This window comes from Mus musculus, chromosome 9 (genome assembly GCF_000001635.26).
Source record: "Mus musculus strain C57BL/6J chromosome 9, GRCm38.p6 C57BL/6J".
Lineage (NCBI taxonomy): Eukaryota > Metazoa > Chordata > Mammalia > Rodentia > Muridae > Mus > Mus musculus.
In genome coordinates this window covers 90687184-90706970 of record NC_000075.6, presented here as the reverse complement: position 1 = coordinate 90706970, position 19787 = coordinate 90687184, and the positions used below count along the sequence as shown (strand labels likewise).

At 35.0% G+C, this 19787-nt stretch overlaps 1 long non-coding RNA gene across 4 annotated transcripts; it reads left to right on the top strand.

Moving 5' to 3' along the window:
• The first annotated feature begins 2013 nt into the window (after positions 1-2013).
• On the top strand, positions 2014-19585 carry Gm30905. Of its 4 annotated transcripts, none has more exons than XR_870993.2 (3): positions 2014-2122; positions 17562-17735; positions 19428-19585. It is a non-coding gene; the product is annotated as a predicted gene, 30905 (long non-coding RNA). The 4 variants fall into 4 exon arrangements; XR_870992.1 differs by having other exon boundaries at positions 2047-2122; positions 17554-17735; XR_379696.3 differs by lacking the exon at positions 2014-2122 and adding an exon at positions 9358-9624.
• The last annotated feature ends 202 nt before the right edge of the window (positions 19586-19787 follow it).

Here is a 19787-nt window from a genome sequence, read left to right as displayed (position 1 = left end):
AATTGATTTTTCAGGGAATTCTTATTATGGCAGTGATTCCCTGGTGTGCCAATTTCTCATCATGGTTTAATTTAAAAAACAATAACAAACAAACAAAAGGAAACGTCTGCTAGCTTACACAAGGACATGCATCTTAGAAGAAAATACCCAAATATTTCCATTAGAAGTATATCTAAAATCTTTAAGTTTATTAGCTGATCAAAAAGTAGGTCATTACAAGGCATATTTAACATACCTGTTTACAGCATTTATAGCTTATACAATTATCACAGTGACCTACAGTTATTAAGGCAATACTGAATATAGTAATTGACACTAATACATGCTTTGACAGACTGACAGAAGGATTTCTAGGCCTAGGTGTGCCTTAAGGTGGCTTTATTGTTTGTCTGTACAGGGGATCTAATCCAAGTTCCTGATGTTCGAAGGCTAGAAGCAATTTGAGAAGAGACACTTGGGTATATATATGAGTGATAAACAATTTTCCAAGTAGTTGATTGCATACAAAATGTTTTCTTTCGAAATAATTAACGTAAGGAGTTGGGGGTATCCCTTTCCCTGAAGGCTCTGCACCAGCTCTGGTACAGCATTATTTTTTAAGACAGTGTTGTTTTTTTTAAAACAGAATTATACAAGCATTAATTATACTTAAATAGTTAATGAATGCTAACCAATTCATAATTATTAAACTATATTTCATTAACAGATATGCTTTTGAGGATTTCTTTTACAGTTACTGAATATATGTTAGACATCATATGTGAAGTCATACAGTATAATGTAAAATGTTATACCGTGTACCACAATCATTTGTAACTAATCCATCTCTTCTTAACTGTGCATTATTAGCTAGAAACAGCCATAGAGGAAGCACCTGTAGCCTGGAAGATGGGAAACCCAACAAATGAGATTAATAGCACCCACTGATAAAACACAGATCTCATTAATCACTCAAAGAAATACAGTGTTTCCTGGAAGTAGAAATTTAAATTCAGCAACATTAATTGAATTGCTATAGGCCAATCACCTCACAAATATTAGTAGCAACGCAGTCTACTTAACCCTAAGCCAATATGATTTGAGTGATGCTTTTGTCATAAGCAAACAGTAACAACATCACAACTGTCAGTGCCACAGAGTCCTTTCTTAAGACTCTGGTTGTGAGAAGTACGCTGTATGCTACTTCAGTGTCACAGAACAGTTATAATCAGTTATAATCCTCAGTTCTATAAAGATGAAATATGCCTGTACCTTTGTGAGTTTAGTTTTCATTCTGGAATTAAGATATGAGTTCGGAACTCTCTGACTCTGAGGCTAGAACTCAACTTAGTAATCATTCCAATAACCTTCAAGACTGGAGCAAAAAAGGGGAATCAAGCAATATCATGAAGAATTTTTAAAGTATCACTGGGATAAAATATGGAATAATGTTTTTTATTTTGACTTGAATTCTTACTATTTCAAGATTTCAAGTAATATAAAATTATGAATTTATGCCCTTGTTTTTATTTCCATTAATATGTATGTGTGTAGGTAGACAGATACATAGATACATAGACAGATACATAGATAAATACATAGATACATAGATGATGGATAATTACCTTCATGCTAAAATCTGAAAAGGCTAAGACCTTCCTTTAGGATTTTATAATTTAAAAATATCTTTTGATGAAAAGGTAGCCAAAATATGATATAAATTTTGGCATTAAAAAGTAGAAAATAAAGGCAGAATATTACTTAAATTCCAAATACTGTGTTTTACTCATTTAAAAATTTTACTCACTTAAAATAACTCCACCAAATATTGACCTTAAGTAATGAGAACTAGAATGTGAAATATTATTTTTAAATGTGAATAAAAAGTAGTCTAACAAACCCTGAAATTTCAGTAAAAGAACATGTGACTGATAAATAAGGATAAAATGCAAGGACAACAGGAGCGTTAAGACCCTAAGATAAATGGCTCCATGAGAAGAACGAAGAAAAAAGATGATTAGAAGAAACACTGTTGCCAGCAAGGAAGTGGAGCTGATACCTTTAGAGGACTCAAAATGGCTGCTTTCCAGTGAAAATGTCACTTCAGATTAAGTATTTCTTGAAGATACAAACTTGTATACAGGTGAGTGATAAACATTTTCTGAAAGTAGAAATGTGATTACTGTATCAGTCAGATTTGTTTGTTTGTTTGTTTATTGTCTAACTATATACCAAGCTGGCCTCAAACTCACAGTAATTTGCCTACCTAGTCTACTTCCCCAATGCTGGGATGAAAGATGTGTATCACCACACCCAGCCTTGACTGCATTCTTAGTTAAATGTACTACCAGAAAGTTTTATATTAAAGGAAAATGTTATAACTTGTCACCCTGGGATAGCCAATAATTAAGAGCAAAATCAATTTTTTGACAGACATATTTTGCTTACTCGGTATTATTTATATTATCATGTACATATGTTTTTCATAGTTAAAATTCAAATTACATTATCCTCATTTTTTAACACTTTTTTTTATTCTTAAAGGAATCATTTTACTACAATGAAAGTTTTTAAATTTTTATTTTTCTCTAGAACTTAAAAAAAGCCTTAAACTGATAAATGACTATAAGTATTCTATGTAATCAAATTTCATTAAAAATTTTATCTGAAATAACATATAAAAACCAAACATTCAGAAGTACAGATATTATTGTTGAAAGAAAGTTTATCTGTATTTTTATAAAATGAATTTTAATTTTTTTAAGAACTAGAGTAATCCTGACAACTGTAATTTGAGAAAAGACAGCTAATAAAATCTTCTCTTTTCACTGGTTAAAAAAAAAATGTTTCGTTCAGATTCTGCAAATACAGTGGGAAAAGTGCATGACATTATGAACATTAGACTGTGGCCTTTTCAGAGAGAATAAGCCTTGGCCAAGTGATAAGGACTCACACAATTCAACTCGAAAGTACTTAGGAGAATGGCTTTTGCTCAGCTCTCAAATGCTGATTGTTTTAACAAGTCATAGTTAACCATAACTTTTGTTTTGCAGTGAGAATTTTAGTTTAGAATATCATTGACCTAAGAGTTACAGCGCTAATGCATTTTGTAATTTTTAAAAAAGACATTGAGCACAACAGAAACAAAATTATCTTCTTTACCTGGAACTTGATTTATTGACATTTTCAAAGCTGTAATTTTGTTTTAAAACATTACTCTAAATAACATTTTAAAATCATCAACTTCGTGATTAAGCCACTCTTAAAGCCCATAATCTTCTCAAGAGATATTTTATGTTCTTTTTAATGTACAACTTCAAAATACTTGGTTTTTGTAAAATTGAATGCTTCATTCATCCTAAAAAGAGCAAGTTTGATGGATATTTGGAAATGCATTTTATTTCAACTGGTTCTTTTTCTCTTTTACACTGTATCTTTTAAATGTTGTCAATTCTGTTCGGATATATTTTTTTTCAAGGCAGTGGATATTTTAAAATTAAAACCTTACTATGAATTTGCCAGCTGCACTTTAGATTGCATGGGGCCTCAATGACCCAAGTCCAGAAAAATGAAATCACTATCTGAACTGCAAAACTGTTCTGAGACATTGTGACGACTCTTATCTCAGGAGAAACACAGTAAAAGGAATAAATCCTGAGTTTCCATTTCCTTCTGCTTTTCTCATTAGAAACACCCTGACTCTGAGGCTAGAAAAAATCTAGCATAACAAGATATCCTTTGAAAGGAAAGTACTCTCCACCTAGGAAATTCCACGTGTGTCCATGTCCACACTTTGTGTGTCACTTTCAGTATACTAACTGATCTATTTTGAGACTTCATTTACAGCTACAATCATGAATGACAGTGTTACTTTTCAAAAGTTAATGTACTTTTGTTAGAAATTTGCATCTTAGCCCTTCCATGTACCTCCTTATCTGGAAAACTACAATAAATATGTTTAAAACTAAGAGGAAAACATGTATCTCTCATGCTTGAGAGCAGTACTGCAAACCTCTTCTTCAGCTGTTGTCAAGACTGTGTTTTGAAAAGAAAATATTATCTCGGAACAATGTGATAAAACTTCATCGTATATTGCAATTCCCCTGTGTTAACCATAGCTGATGCCAACACATGTTCTGCATAAGTAGGGAAACACAAATTGAACTCAAAATGCCCCAAGAGTATTGTCCTCCGTAACACCCTGGTGTCCTGTGTGTGGCTGAATGAATAACAATTGAGTGAGCTATTAAGATGCTAAACAAAAGTCATCTAGGCCCATAATATGACTGTAACCGTATCTCAATACTGTATTTGTTTTTATTAGTTTGTGCAGAATAAGTCTTTTAATTTAAAAGGAATCGCACTGGGTTCAAGATAATTTGCTCCAGGAGTCTTTCTGAAAAGGAATCCAGCTGTAGTTCTTCCTAGTTCTTACATGTTTGGTATCACAGGCATCCATAGCCGTGGGTAGGATAACTTGCAGAATTTTTGCTTTACAAGCTCCAGATGTAGATGTTAGTCTTTAACTTTTAGTTTAGTTACCTAATAAAATGATATATATAGTGAGAGTTGCTAGAATTGACTGTTGTATAATGAGAAATTTTTCATGATAATTTATACGATATTTTCAAATAATACTTGGAAAGAATGAATTAAGGGCACTCAAGTATATACATATATACACATATACACACTTGCACATACACAAATAAACAAACATTGCCTTTCTTAAATATATTTTTAATGTATACTCTGTCCTTAAACTGGACTGCTGTATTTCCACATAAGTCTATCTCTATTTCTACCTCTCTGTCTATTACTCTTTCTCCATAGAACCGTAGTCATCAGGGAGTTTATCATTATCTTTCCAAATGTGGACTGTGGTCCATGTGATGTATTTGAGTACATAGTATGTGTAGTATGTGGGGTTGGGTTCAGAGAGAAGCGGGAGAAAAGCACAACCTGGTATTCTGCTTCTGTTCATATTTAATAAATAGTATTATGAACAGGACGAGATACCTTATAAACATTTACATTTCACCTAAGTTTTAGGATAGTTATCTTCCCTGGCATAAATATTTCCTATAAAATGTGTTGGGGATGTGCTGATGTAAGAAGACTCTAAAAACCCCAAGGGAGCTGCATCAATTTACATAGTGCAGGCAGATGTGATGTGAGCCTTCCATTATATTCTTGTCATTTTATATACTTGCCCATCTCTCTGAATGTTAGAAGAATTTTCTTAGTTCTAATATTAATCAGTTATTACTTAGGCCTCAGGTTCACGTTTTTTTTGAAGACATTTTAAGAAGGGAAAAATATTTTTCTCTCAGATTAGCACACATTGAATAGAAAGACTGAGATCTATAAGGCCATGGGCTGCGTTTTGCAGGGATAGGTTCTGGTTGAATGAGATCTGGGATGTGTGCCAAATTAATAGAAAAAATCCTGTTCTTCCTCTCCAATAGCCACAGTGTTCATTATTAAGAAAAGCATATGAACCACAGGATTTGATTTTAATAATACCAATGTCTTCATTAATCTGTATGTTCCATTTAGCCTCATTACTGAGCAGATGCTGAATTACTGAATGCACATTATTGTTGGACTGTACTTGCAAATCCTCTCTCTCCACTCTTTTATCATTCATTCAGGGCCATCATGCGTACGTCATGCTTTAAGACAGGTCTGTGGTCCTCACTGCTTTCTTTCCCCTTCTCTGGGGTGGGGGAGGAGGGAGACTTGTGGTTGGGCCTCTGGAACAGAGTATTGGAATTACTGATTTTCATTCAAAATGGTAATCTATGTTTGTGTGGTTGTTGTTCTTGCATTGTGATGCTATCAAGTCAAAAGGGTCTCCCTGTCACCTGGAACAGAGATGATATTTCCTCGATAGTCTCTGGGCCGCCTTCTAAATCAAGAGTGGTGATAGCCAACACTGCTTTGTATCCATGGAACAAATAGTGGCCTTTGTCCCACACAAGTCCCTAAACAAACTTAATCTCTCTAACACTGTGACAGATGACATTTAGATGTCCTTGTTACCCTTAAAATGAGTTTTATTGACAATCAGAGAACAAAAAGAAGCCCCAGATAAAGCCCAATGTTTTATAGGCTTGCTAACAACATCTCAGTGGCGAGGGTGAGGAGAAAGCCTGAAGTTGCCCCCATTTTCCCCTGCTTTGCCATATCACCATGACAACAGATATAGAAATCACTTAGTGACTCCTAGAAAGAAAACACAGTGACACAGTACCCCTTGTATGGCGAATCAAACTAAAGCCTTCATTCAAATGGCTATTCAGCTTGGGCATTCATGTAGAGGATAGGGTGGGTTTTACACAGGTAACTACAAGAGAAAGGCCAGCAAGCCCTCCAGCCATAGCATATGGCAAACTCTCTGTCTAATTAATGCATCCTCAATAGAATTTATCCATTTTAAATTTGTTTTCTTTTCCTTGAAACATCATTAATGTAAAGGGCAACATTAATCAACATCATGGAACTTAAAAGGGCATTAAAGAGTGATCTTTTTTCCTATGCAACAAGAGCCTTTTCAAGTAGTTGTGTTAACGACAGTGAATTGAAGGAACAATCTGAGTTCTCAATTGGAAGTTAAATCTAGAGAGGCCTCTACTGGTGAGTTCCTCTCTGTGCAGCTGATCTAGTGGAGCTTCCCCGGGTAAAAGCAAGAGGAGTGTGACTTTCCGCTTCTATTGGGAAGTTTCACATAAGCTGGATCATCATTAAACACAGTGTACAACATAGCAAATGATAGCATTCTCATGTTTGCAGTGTCTGAATGCTTTCTCTCATGTAATAAAAACTCTAGAAAGCTCTGGTTGGACAGATGAGCTGCTTGGATAGCTTGAGATATCACGAATCAACAATGAGATAACAGGTTATTGTAGTTACGGTTCCTTAGGTAAGTCTCCCACACAAATGTCGATTTTAAAACAATTTTAATAGGAAACATTTTTTCTTATATTTAAGTGTGGAAAAATATACTTTTTTTCACAACTACCTACATATTCTTTACATTAACAAAGGGACTGAAAAGTCTTCAGATGAAGTAAACATATTTGAAATTATTTCTGGAAAAACTTAAAAGTTTATAGCCATTCTATAATAATATGTAATAACTGTGATTTAACATTCACATATCACTGAAGCACATTAAGTTAAAATTGGCTTCGCAAATTTTAAAGTAACCCTTGGAGGCAAAAAGTCAGACTTTTAAACCAGACTTTTTAAATTATTCAGCATTTCCTAGAATAAGAATATTTATTCTGTTTCTACATGGGAAATATGCTAGCTTTTTCAGGTTTATTTTAAAAATATGACCTGGCTTTCCAAGTGTTATTGAAATGTCGACTGTGGGGTAAAGGCTAGTGCTTACCCTTGAGGTTTTTTTTTTTTTTTTTTTTCAAAATTCAAAGCTGCAGCTCTCCTCTTGATTTTTGATATTTACATTTCATCTTAAATATTATTTAAAATCTGATCATACCAGGACACTACTTATTTACTTCTACAATGTCCTTCAAGACTTCCGAGAATTAGTTTTGTTGCCCTCGTTGAATTGACCAACATGTTTTTGGAAGAGTTTTTACATTTCAAATGGCTTCACATTTATTTGGGTATATTCACGGACTGTTTGGAAGAGCCTTCTTAGTAAACTACCTTCTGCATTACAAAGGCAAGGCATGATCTTTGCCGTGAATTCTGTACTGAGCTCACCACCTTCTAGTCCCAATTGTGACACCTACTGGTAGAAGGAGGAATCAAAAATAGTTTTTGTTTGCATTTTGCTTTATTATTTTGGAGAGTGTTACTTGCAATTCTGCTGATGTAAATAAAATTTCTGTATAGTTATTTCTTAAGCTCAGTTTTGGGGTAATAGTGTAACTATTTAATTCAGAGAAGGAAAAGAAACCCATATGAAGTATGTTCTAAATTCATACCGACATATATACTTAAAGTCTTTGGAGCTCTTACACAGTACAGAAAATGAGAAGCAAGTTAGAACAAGGTGAGGAGTCAAAATATTTCATTAAATATTTAACATTTTTTATTTCTATAAGTGTTTGTGAAGGGTTATATGTTGAAGAAATAGCAAGATTGATAGAGAAACAAAAATAAGTTTATATATTTATTTTTGTAGCAGCCTAAGAGTCAACAGTCTTTGAAATTTTAGGCTGATATAGCTAAGAATGCACTTCCTGCATGTGGATAGTTTCACAAAACAGCAAACTCGGAAGCACACTGAAATGTGGTCATTTCTACACCGAATACAGGGTTGATAGAACAGTGTACGGGATAAGGACATACTTGAAGTCACAAAGGAGTCAATATTTAAAACGTTATTGAAAGATGAATATAGCTAAGCAAGCACGGTAGACCTCTTACTTCTCCTTGAAGCTCGAGTGAAGTTACTTCCGATATTTGTTTTAAATGTATAAGATTGCTGTATATATCAGACAACTCTGGATTTCTCATGAAGCATACAAGGACTATTATAAACTTCAGATGTCTGAAATCTCACATTCAATTGGGATTTTCTTCTTTTGTCTAGCAGTTCGATTGTTAATCGAAAACATTGATAACTTGGAGACTTTAATCCCATGGGGAAAAATGAACAATAAAAAAACAATTGATTTCAATGGAGACTTCATTTATTAAGTTAGACATTTTTAGTGCAAAATAGGCCTGATATTTCTTTTAGAAAACTTAAAAATGTTTTTGTGTATAAAGAAAATACACTAAAGTACAGTGCTGTTTTGACTTGGTGGGTATGTTCAGCTATAAGTGAGCCAATGAATCACTGACTCTCTGATACACATTGATGATGGTACTTGTGAATTATTGTGAGGAAGTGTGAAAATGTCTTATAAATTATTGGGTAGGCAGTTATATTGGTGCCTTTGAAACCTGCTTTGTTTCTGCTGTGTGCTTTTGTTTGTACAATGTAGGCATATGCTCTAAAATGTCATTCAGATTACAAACATGCGGGGAGTAAGGGAGCACTTCCGCTTCCGTTTCACAACTTTTATTTCATCACATTGCTTCTCAGTCAACTATCAAAATCACAAGTTTCCTTCCTTATAGTTTTAATCAGAGAAAATTTTGTAGAAAATTGATCGTGAAAAAGAGTACAGGGAAGCAAAGAATGCTTTAAAACTCACACCGGTATACAAAATCACTTGGCCGGCATCCTAGAAACCTAGTGGATACACACTGTGTAGAGGGTAAAACAAAGAAATACGGTAGTTCTAGGGAATAGAAAAGTTTTGGTTTGGTTTGGTTTTCCTGAGAACCTGACCTGGCAATTCAACTGATCATTAAACACGACTGTAAAGAACAGCTCCATTTCGGCCCTTAGAGAGTTCATCCAGAGATTGCAGGAGGGATTTGTATAGAATAAAGCTTCACAAAACCGAAGGCTGTCAAGGGAAATAGTATCCAGGAGGACAGGGCAAGCCAACCACCCCTTCAGCAGCAAAAGCTCAGAAGACAGCCAGAGGCAGGTCTGTGGCTGCCAACACAACTGCCTACCACGTCTGCCAAGGAGCCAGAAGCTGCTTGTGGGAGAATATCCCTTACCCTTAGCATCTGGGTCCTGTGATTGTTATCCAAAGAGACAGAGTGGTAAGAGATAGTGGAATAAACAGCATCCTATTAAACACACATACACACACACACACACACACACACACACACACACACACACACACACGACGTTGTTTCTGTGTACACAGGGAAAAAAAATAAGCTATGTGTGGCCTCAAGTTAGAGAGAGTTTTTTTATATTGAAACTCTTTTAAATGAGATGTGTTCTTTGTTATGTTGTCCTACTTCATAATGAGATGAGCTTCAATAATTACAGTCACTAAAATCTTTGATTTTAAAAAATAAGCAGGATTTTAATAATATTTGTGGGTATTTGTAGATGTGCACATTCCATATGATTCTGTATTTCTTAGGAGTGTCTGCTTCTAATCCACTGACAGGATTATTTAAAACTTAAAGATTGATTATAGACAAGCAAATTGAAATGCTCTTTAATATTGAACTGGGGAGTTTTGCTATTTTATCACTGTTTACTTCTAGGAGATGAAGTGTCAAATATATATTCATAATATAATAGTTAACTCTTATTCAATATGTGCTATGGTATATACATATGTAATATATAGTTCCACATATGTAACATTGACACAGTCATATATATTACATATATTTTAAAGTTTCAAAAGTTTCTTCTAAAGTATAATTTGCACTAAGATACTAATGAGTGTTTTGGAAGTCTCCAAATATGGTACTGCGTTCATAGTCATTATTAATTGAAATATAGGGATGAAACCAGGGAAAATGTAGAGAATTAAAAGATTAGAAACACCTTGTGGTTAATGTAAAGTCCATAACACAGTCTCATATAGAGAATTTGAAGGTTCTTATTATTTTTAAAATAATCAACAGCCCCCAGTTTCTTCGTATTCCATAAAAGAAAAAGGCAATATCTTTTCTTTTAACTACTGTTCTCCTACATAGAAAAGAATGCAGTTCAATGTGTTGGTAATATGCTGTGTCAAAAGATAATTTGTCATATTAAAATTTATAGCAAATCAATTCCACTGTACATATTAGTGCAGACCTTTTAGAAAAATAATTTAATATATAAATACAAAGTGAATTTATTATTAAGACCCTTCTTATATTAAAGTAGCATTAAAATTTCAGTTACTTTGTACTAACCATAAAAATAGAAATGTCAAGACCACAAGTCCAGTTACTATCTTACTCATGCTGTGTGACATCGCACATTTGTTATTATATGATATAATATGCATGCATAAATAATATACATGCATATATAGCATGTATTTTGTGATATGTAAATATGATGTCATGCCTTTAATTGACCTTAAGCATATTTTACATGCATAGGCTGTATTTTCTTTTTATTTATGCCAAGTCCGAGATAACTTGGGAATGTACAGAAGTCTGCTGGCATGAAGGTGACGTGCAAGGGGGCGAAGTTCTTCGGAAGTGTAAAGGCACACAGCAAACAATCCACGTGTTTTGGGTTTGATGCTCACCATCACCACACTCACAGAAAGAGCCTTTGAGCGTGATGACACGTGTCCAGAACCAAGTCACTCTCAGAATCATTGAATCTGAACTCCAAATATAGCATTTTCACACAACATTGAAAGTTATTGTTTCCTATTGCATTCTGTGTAGTGGTGGAGAAGTCTGAATTGAAAATGAAGCTTGATTACAGGAATCATGAGAAGATAGGAGAGAAAATCCTAAACATTTCATTTCATTAAAGGTTTTAAATGTTCAGCTGGGTTAGCAATACTTCCGGTCATTTCTATAAAGATGTAAAACCATTTCTGAAGGAATGAAAAAGGTCAAAAAAAGATTTCCTTAAAAACAGCCATAACCACCACAACTACCGCAAGCCTTTTTGCTGTGTGCTCCTTTCCCACAAAGGTAACCAAAAAGCCCAGAGATATGTGAGCAGAATCAGACCTAACTTTCTCAAAAATGCTTGTACTGTGATCTAAAGCTGGAGCCTGAGATGCAAAACCTAACTTAAAAAGCAAAGTACATTGGTATATTTACTTTGAATACACCTTGTCTTTGAAGTTCTTTTTTATTTTCTGATCCATTTTCTTTCTATTTCAATGTTTACACCTAAGGTGTATATTTAATAGTCTTACTATTAATGCTTTTAATGATGTTAACTTCATCGTTAACTTCTTTTCGGTGTTTAATTATGAGTCCTTTTTATGGTTAGGATGTTGTTTTACTTGCAAAGCATTTTACTTCTTTGTATATTAAACCAACTGAATTTCAACTTTTTATAACTGCATAGTAGAACTACTTAATTTCCTTCTGATTTTAATACTTTAAATTTTGAGGGAGAGGTGGTACTTATATATTAAAGCCACCACTGCTTACATCCTTACTAAATACATAACCATGATTCACAGGATTCTTTTGTCCTCTGCAAGAATTCAGCTAAAGTGGCAGAGGGCAAGTTAGCCTTAACTTCTGTGCTCATCCTGTGTTCTTTAAAACTGTCCAAATTGTATTAGAATTTGCTTATAATGATGTTCTATGATTTCCTTGTCGGGATACCTGCATTTGTGGAAAACTTAATATTGATTTCATATGTCTTTTGCCATCTTTGGACAGCCTGGTTAGCAATTACAGCTCCTGGTGGCATCTCTTTTGTCTTTTCATAATTGTCATTTCTTGTCCTCTGCTTAAGATTAAAATATGAAAATTGTACCACATGTGCATCAAGAGTGCATTAACCAAGTCGTCAGCAGTGTCTGCGATACACCATCATTTAGCCGCAGTTCTTGCCCTTACCTCTTCACTTTATTTACGAAATTTGCATGCTACAATATAAACTTGAATGAAAAATGCATTTGAAGGTGAGCCTCCCCGATATCCAGTCCTCGTCAGGATCATTACCATCTTCCTGAGAAACCACTGGGGTCTTTCGTGCATTTGCTTGTCTGTGCCAAATGCAGTCTGCCCTTCAGACTGGGATCTCGCAGAGGCAGGCAGAGCTGTGCCGTTAGTTTCTCTTACTTTAAAAAGCCTCCCAGTTTCTGAGAGTTCTCGCCAGGACTCTCATCTCAGTCTGCGTTTTGTAAAACAAATACGGTTTTGTACAAGTATTTAAAAAAAAATCATGGAGCAGATCGAAGTGAATTCTTCCTGACCACAGACGGTATCTAGCAGACACAAATTTCTTCAGAGCTTTGTGAAGAGCTGTAGCAAAATTCCAAACTAAACCTGTCCCATTTCAAGAGCAAATATGCCTATGTGGGGAGAAAGGTGGGGTGGGGTGTGACCCTCCCAGACCACTTACATTAAGAAACAAACCAAACAGAAGTTCAAAAGGTATTTACATTTAAGTGGCGGGGAAAGAAATTTTCAGCTAATTTGAGGATTGTGTTGTTTCTTGTACCACCCCCAACCAGTCAATTTATATAAAAACCTACAGTTATAATATCTGCTATATTTTAAGATTTTTACTTGACTGAACAGATTTTAAAATGCTTGCGAAGGTTTGTTTCCCCTTCGTTGTATGATGAAAAGAAATACCACATTTTAAAATTAAATTGAATAAGTGCTTGACTACTCCACCCCACACACAGGAATACAGACCTACTTGCCTATCAGCACACTAAATTCAGCTAGTTCCTCCTGCAAAACATTCATTTTAAGAATCCCTATTGTTTTATTTTAGTGCATTTGTTTGGAGACTTTTAAAAACTGACTATGAACAAGGAAACAATAAATGCATAGGCAATTTAGAGCACAGGCAGGCCTCCTTATGAGACCGTGTAGCGCATTTGTGGGTGTTGTTATTGTTGTTGTTGCAATCTAGCTAATAAAGGCTTTCTCTTGCACAAGAGAATTTTGACAGGGTTGACTCCAGACAGCTCTCCAGCTGAGGTCTGGGACCTTGCTGAACCTTCAGAATTTTCCCATTTGAGCTGCATCAAAGTGAAGGAAATTCAAGGATCACTAACGTCTCAGATGGTAGCACTTGCCCTAACAACGAAGGTTCAGGAATTCTTTGGAGCAGACTGAGGTCATTTTTCTCCCCTTTTCTCCTAATGCTTTTCTCTATTAATCAGAGCTCAGAGCTCAGATTGGTGTTCAACTTCCTCCCAATCCTTGCTAAGCCTGTCATTTCTGGCTATTATTTACTTTAATGGACTTTGGCTGATCCCTTATGAAGCTTTGGATCTGAGAATAATAAGGCTGGAGAGTAACGGGCATAGACATGGGTGTGGGTTTGCCTGCAGATTAACCGTGGCAGATGGGCTTTATTGCGGTTTCCTGTGTACTGAGTGTTGATTGAGAGGGTATAATGAGAGAGGTGGTGTCTACACAATAGTCACGGCCACTTCATTGCACTTTGCGTCTAAACAACCCCATTTTTCTAAATCTTTGGGTTGTGAAATTTTAGGAAGTCAGAGCACAGGGACAAGTACAAAAACAACTGTAAATAACCATGAATGTTAATCCAACACTAATTGGTCCTTTCTTTCAATATGAGTCCATTTTGCTCAGTTTTTAAAATTCTGGGTAAATTAATGGCAAAGAGAGTGAAACAAAAAGTTCTTGCACTTGGCTGAAATAGTGAGCAACACGTATACATGTATTTCTCTCTCTCTCTCTCTCTCTCTCTCTCTCTCTCTCTCTCTCTGTGTGTGTGTGTGTGTGTGTGTGTGTGTGTGTGTGTGTGCGCGTGTGTGTATATTTTTGTTTTGTTTTGTTTTTTATCTGTTTTGTTTTGGTCTTCATGTTTTTGTTAATCTGCTTGCTTTTATTAAACATATGCTGTATTTAACTTTAACATCAGACAATAGATGTTCAAGTTGTGGTGACTTCCATAAGCCTTTAGATAGGAATATCTTCAAAACTGATGCTAGCACAATTGCTTTATCCTATGCAGGGTAAGTCAGTGAATGTGGACCCTTTTATATTCCATGTGTTTAATTCAAGCGTCTGCTTGACTGTAACCTACCATGCGGTTAATACATTTTTGTTATAGGTACGATCTAACAGTCTTTTACACGTTGCTCATATTTAAGATTTTACTTAATTCCTCCCTTTCATTAGTGGATTAAATCACAATCATTGGTTCTTTTTTTTCTTTGGGGGCTTTTACCCATCTGTTTTAATGCTTTCATCCTGCACCTCTTGGTCTCAGAGGGGTGTTTGGAAAATGAACCGCCAAAACCTGGAGAAGACTCTAGGTCAAGTTTTCGTCCAAGACTTTAAATTTTTAGTGACAGTCCTCTCTCATGGCTGCCTGAAATTTTGCACACAGTGCTGCACAAGCGAGCACCACCAATTATTCGTTTCCTTTGAAAACCATTATCAAGTTTTTCAAAACTTCTTTCATTTCACTGTTGTCATTCAGTGAAAAGGAAACTAACCACCGTGTCAAGACAACTCAGCTGCCTAGCAACGCAGGGCCACATTTTAACTCTGACTTGCTTCTGGTCTTGACTAATAGAAAGTGACTATGTTAAGCCAGTCACAAACGTTGTTTGTCACTTCTGAAATCCAAACAAAACTATATTGTTTTCCAAAGTATTGGATGTGATTGATGTAAAGATTTACAGTAACATCATTCATTTTCTCTTGTGTTTCAGTAGGATTGATGTCATATCTTTTCATGCTTTATTAAATGCTTTAAAAGGCCTCAAAAAACATGACGCTTTTTGTCCATTAAGAAGTCTAAAAAGAAGGGCATTTTTTTTTCCTTTCCAGTGCACTAGGCTTCAACAACTTGTGAAGTTTAATGAATCTATTCAACTAGTGTCAGCCACATCAATAAGTAATTTAATAAGAAACTATCAGTCATAAAGGATAATTCAATTCAAACAATTACAGAGGAACAGACCAGACCAAGATCAACATTATGGGACAGAGAGAAGAAGAGTTAAGCTTTTAAATCATGAGTCTCCAGATTCATTTCAAAAATTCCCCACAGTTCTATGGTCATGGTTTTGAAAAGCTGTAGGTTGCTATTCTTGTAATTTTAATTATAAATCATATATGTTGTGGTGTTGTAGCATATTTAAGTCCCCCATACACATACAACATGGTTATTCAAAGTGAAGGACTGAACTGTTTAAAAGTAACTTACTTTGATAGAATTGGAGCCAATTAATGTAGTAGACAGGTATTGTATCACTAATTTAAAGTCCCCCCAAATTACTATCCTGGTAATTCTCTGTAAACATATGTGTAATCTATTCCTAGATACATTAAGATGTAACAATCTGCACAATTTGGCTAGACATAATTTGGAAAAGAATAGTGTTCGTCAAAACAAAGTATGACCCGGATATAAAATAAAAAATAACTGCAAGCTTTAATTGTTATCTTCTTATGATACATTTTTTTTTATTCACCAAATGGCCTATTTCTTGTAAATGGGTTTTTCTCTTTTTTTTTTCTTTTACTGGATATTTCCTTTATTTACATTTCAAATGTTATCCCCTCTCCAGTTCTCCCCTCTGGAAACCTCCTATCCCATCCCCACTTCCCCTGCCTCTATGAGGGTGCTCCCGCACCCACCCATGTTGTAATATTCTAAGCAGTAAAATAAAATGTTCATAAAATGTTCTGTAGCTTAAAGGGAAAAAATGCACAAAAATTAACCTGGAAAGAGTAAAATTGGCTTTCCTCTATATTCTGAAAAGAAATCCAGAGTAAAGTGGCGGTTTTTCATAAAACCTTGTTTGTATTCTAAGATCTAGTAATTAAGTAGGAAAATCAAATATCTAATTTAAGATGCTTTAGACATCACTGTATTGGGATGAATACACATACCCCATTATGATGAGTAATAACTGAAATTAAAGGTAAATAGTCTGATTCAAAACGAAAAGGACCTTATGCTTTTATGAAACTTAAACGTCTTCATTCCTAAGCGACATTTTATTCAATTGGCCTGTATTAACATTCAATAAGAGTCAAAGAGTATTAGTCTTAGTTGAAAAGGGAGAACAGCTTCACCTAAGAATATGTTTGAACGATGTTATTGCAGTTGCAAGCCAAGGTGCTCAAAAACACCTGGTTTGAGGCCTTCGGATCAGAACCGTCCTCCCGGTGCTCCGAACATAGGGAAAGTCAGTCACCTTCCTGGAGCCGCAGTTTCGCTAGCCATCAGTTTTGAATGATAACATACTCTTCATGGGCACTCGGGCAATGAGGCCAGCTGGCTCTGAGCAGGACTCGGCATTAAACATGAATAATGACAATCGCAAAACACTCCCTTAAAAGGCCAGATTCTGCAATTGGGGGTCCTGAAATCTCAGTGATATTGAGCAAATGGCTTGTATTTTCTGATTTCATCAAAGGAACACGCGTTATAGAATTACCTAAATCTTAAGATTGTTGTGCACAGCAAGTAAGACACTGCATATAAAGCATACAATCAGATATAAATATCTCTGATCATGTTAACTGCTTAATCGATACATTAATTGGTCATGCTAACATATTAGCATGTCTACATTAATATTCGCTTTCTTCGGGTATATATTCTTGTAAACTATAGTAATTTTATGAATTAGGTATATCCTATACCAAGAAGAATGAATGTGATCTTCTATAAATTGACTGTCTGTCCACACATATTAAATACTGCCTTGAAATAAAAGGCATTTCTTTCTTAGTGTATTGGCAAATCTCGTGGTCCTCCAGATCCACATCTAAAACGCTCCACCAACTGTGTCTAATTATTTTATATAGCCAGTGATCATGTGTCATCAGCATCATCAGGAGATAATAGTACGCATAAAACTGGTAATTTGAAACCCAATCTTCTTTTGTTTTTAAATCAAAGTCTCTAGCAGAGTGACATAATTTTGTTGAGCCAAAAGCAACCTATGGACATGTTTTCTTCATGTTCTATAGATAAATTTCATTTCACTATTGAATTAAACTGGCTAAAATACATACAGACTTAAAGGTTTTACTAAAATACATATTTCTGCCTTCTGTTTAAAAAAAAATGAGGATTACAGGAGCAAGGTTCTTATAATGGACACCGTAGTGGCTGAGTGGCTGCAGCCCCTTCTGATGAGATCTAAACTCCGAAGGTCCATCCTGTCCACACTGCCCAGAGGTCACCTCTGCATTGTGCTTCATTGAAGATGCTCATGAAGATGCCTTGCTTCTTGGCCATAAGAACTCAAAAAGTAATGGGTATTTCATTTTGTATCTATCCTATTGTTTATAGTTTTAATTTATATAGATTTTAGTTGAGTTATAGTGAGGAAAATAAAGACTCTATTAATATTTACATCATTGTTTTAAACTGGATCTTTCCACAAAATGAAATTTATACTCATTTGGAAATATTATTTGTCCCATATTTCTAAAAATTAAAAATAAGATAGGATAGTGGAAAGTAACTTCATTAATATTTAAGTTATTCTTCAAGTGGGCATCGTCACGGCCAGCATGCAGCTAGGCCAGTTAAACTTTCCTACTTTGTAAATGGTAAACATATTATTATACATTGATAAAGGAATAACAGAGAAGAAGACCTCTGTGTTTGAACCTCTTACTATGATCTGTACAAAGATGTCATTTTGAAGCAAATGGATTGAAGCATGCTGTGATTCCTGGGCCAGTCTGAAATACACAGCAAGTTCCAGGCCAAGAGGAGCTATAAAGTGAAGCCCTGTCTCAAACCCCTCCCCATCCAATCCAAACGGTGGCTTTGTTCAGTAGAGTCAAATGGAATTTGCAATGATGTTCATGACTTCAGAGTAGATTTCTTCTACTTCTTCCTAGACTCATGATCTCTGCCATATTTGCACAAGGTCTAATTGTGGAAGTGACTAGTCTGACTCAGGTTGTTCAATGCACTAAATAGATTGTTCTTTGAATATAGGTATTTTGTCATATTTGAATAACAATTATCAGAGTTCAAAATTACATCAGAATCTCAAAAATAATCTATTTTTCATCATCTTTTGCTTAATATTCTTAATTTATAAGTATTCTTTAAATGAATGGAATGCTTTTAACTTAACAAGTTTAAAATGTGTTTGCTTAAGAAAATTTCAGCATATGAAGCTACACTAGATTTTCATTTAATGTTCAACTGCTAATTTCTTAGAGTTAATTTCTTAGTACCTAAGAACTACTTGGTATCACTGAAATAAAAGATGATTAGTCATTTTCAAGTCACAGGCATTATTTTAAAATTAATGTCTTTTGACTTCTATTATCATTGTTTGCTTACACTTGCCAGAACCTATTAACAGAGATAAGAATATTGATAGCACAAAAGAATTTTAAAAAGTATTTCAATGTTCAGTCAATCCATTGTCTAGTTAAGATCCACATATGTAATTCTGGCTCTTAAGTTTACATTATCTTTTCAAGTGACAAATAATGATGTGTTAATTTCGCAACTGAATATAAAAGCAACAAAACACTTATAAATTATTTGTAAATGGGATGTTGACTTTGAATAAGGACATTTTCTGTAGTCTCTAAATTCAGAATGAGTTGGAGGCCATGTTTATATAGTTTCAAGAAGGAACACAACCCTCTTAACCACACCGCACACTATGGGTTGCTCTCTAGATCCTTACAGTAAACAGAAGATAGGAAACTGTTTCCCCATCTCTCTCTCTCTCTCTCCCTCTCTCCTTCCCTCCTTCCCTCCCTCCATCCCTTTCTCCCTTCTTCCCTCTCTCCTTCTCCTTCTCCCCCCTCCTCCCTTTCCCTTTCCTGTCCTCCTTCTCCAGTCCCCCTTTGCCCTTTTCCCTCCCCTCCCTGCCATTCTTCCTTCTTCCCTCTCTTCTTTACTTCTGTCATTCTTTCTTTTTAAGGATACATTATTCATTGGACTGTTCCTATATGTCTTATTCCAGGTTCTCCTGTTTCTTGCTTCCTATATCTCCAAACAACTATGTACAAGGAAGATAGAACAAAGAGGTTTGCAGAGCCATTGCCTTGTCGTCTTCTTACAATACAAAATTCAATGGTTGTAACTGATCATTAATAAACAAAAAGTATTCTCTTATACTTACACCTTATTTGTCATAATGTAATTTTAATCTTCTTTTTGCTTCAAAATCGACCCCTTCCATGTCCAACAGCTTTATTTTACTGTTTTGTTGTTGTTGTTGTTATCTTGTCAAGATGTTCTCAAGTCATTACGTATTTTAATGAACATTTCCAGAACTTCTTGAGGAAATGCAAGCTGGATAAAAGGCAATTCTGACCTTGGA